At 43.7% G+C, this 1,591-nt stretch overlaps 1 long non-coding RNA gene across 1 annotated transcript in view; it reads left to right on the top strand.

Annotated features, from left to right (window-relative positions):
- The window catches only part of LOC126988528 (uncharacterized), a 1,138-nt gene extending 452 nt beyond the window's left edge, over positions 1-686 (top strand). The window contains exons 2-3 of the long non-coding RNA XR_007742175.1: positions 1-170; positions 591-686. The exon at positions 1-170 is cut by the window's left edge and continues 40 nt beyond it. This is a non-coding gene — a long non-coding RNA (uncharacterized LOC126988528). The remainder of the gene's footprint in view (positions 171-590) is intronic.
- Positions 687-1,591: the final 905 nt, after the last annotated feature.

Raw genomic sequence — 1,591 nt, 5'->3', positions numbered from 1 at the left:
ACAAAACTACCCCTGGAAATGCCCACAACCCCTACGAAAGCCTTGTCAAATGTGTGTTTCTTGAGGTTCATGGTACAGAGGAAGGGTCACACTACCACCAGGGTCACAAAACTACCCCTGGAAATGCCCACAACTCCTACGAAAGCCTTGTCAAATGTGTGTTTCTTTAGGTTCATGGTACAGAGGAAGGGTCACACTACCATCAGGGTCATAAATCTACCCCTGGAAATGCCCACAACTCCCACGAAAGCCTTGTCAATTGTGTGTTTCTTTAGGTTCACGGTACAGAGGAAGGGTCACACTACCACCAGGGTCACAAAACTACCCCTGGAAATGCCCACAACTTCTACGAAAGCCTTGTCAATTGTGTGTTTCTTGAGGTTCACGGTACAGAGGAAGGGTCACACTACCATCAGGGTCATAAATCTACCCCTGGAAATGCCCACAACTCCTACGAAAGCCTTGTCAAATGTGTGTTTCTTTAGGTTCACGGTACAGAGGAAGGGTCACACTACCACCAGGGTCATAAATCTACCCCTGGAAATGCCCACAACTCCTACGAAAGCCTTGTCAAATGTGTGTTTCTTTAGGTTCACGGTACAGAGGAAGGGTCACACTACCACCAGGGTCACAAAACTACCCCTGGAAATGCCCACAACTAATTCTACGAAAGCCTTGTCAAATGTCACTCTCTCTCTCTCTCTCTCTCTCTCTCTCTCTCTCTCTCTCTCTCTACTTTCCACGCATTTACATATTTTTTTCTATCACAAGAGGAAGTTGACCTTTGACCCAAATGACCTTGCATGGCTTCTGCCCTTGAATCTCTCTCTCTCTCTCTCTCTCTCTCTCTCTCTCTCTCTCTCTCTCTCTCTCTCGTATTATAGAAGTAGTAGGAAAAGGAGGAGGAGGAGGAGGAGGAGGAGGAGGAGGAGAAGAAGAAGAAGAAAAAGAAGAAGAAGAAGAAATAAAAGAAGAAGGAAAAATAAAGCAAAAAGTTCAACACGAGAGAGAGAGAGAGAGAGAGAGAGAGAGAGAGAGAGAGAGAGAGAAATTATAATGGATCAATTTCTGCATCAAGGTTCGAAACTTTCCACTAACTAATGAATTCGATTAAGTAATAGTAGTAGTAGTAGTAGTAGTAGTAGTAGTAGTAGTAGTAGTAGTAGTAGTAGTAGTAGTAGTAGTAGTAGTAGTAGTAGTAGTAGTAGTAGTAGTAGTAGTAGTAGTAGTAGTAGTAGTAGTAGTAGTAGTAGTAGTAGTAGTAGTAGTAGTAGTAGTAGTAGTAGTAGTAGTAGTAGTAGTAGTAGTAGTAGTAGTAATAATAGTAGTAGTAAGGAAAGAAAGGGAAGGAGGGAAGGAAGGAAGGGAAAGGAAGGAAGGGAGGAAAGAAGAATGGAAGGAAGGAAGGAAGGTAATGGAAGGGAAGGAAGGAAGGGAAGGAAGGAAGGAAGGAAGGAAGGGAATGGAATGGAAGGGAAGGGAAGGTAATGGAAGGAAGGAAGGGAAGGAAAGGAAGGAAGGGAAGGAAAGGAAGGAAGAAGGAAGGAAGGAAGGAAGGAATGGAAGGAAGGAAAGGAAGGGAAAAGAAGGA

This window comes from Eriocheir sinensis, chromosome 69, assembly GCF_024679095.1.
Source record: "Eriocheir sinensis breed Jianghai 21 chromosome 69, ASM2467909v1, whole genome shotgun sequence".
Lineage (NCBI taxonomy): Eukaryota > Metazoa > Arthropoda > Malacostraca > Decapoda > Varunidae > Eriocheir > Eriocheir sinensis.
This window is presented reverse-complemented; position numbering and strand designations above follow the sequence as displayed.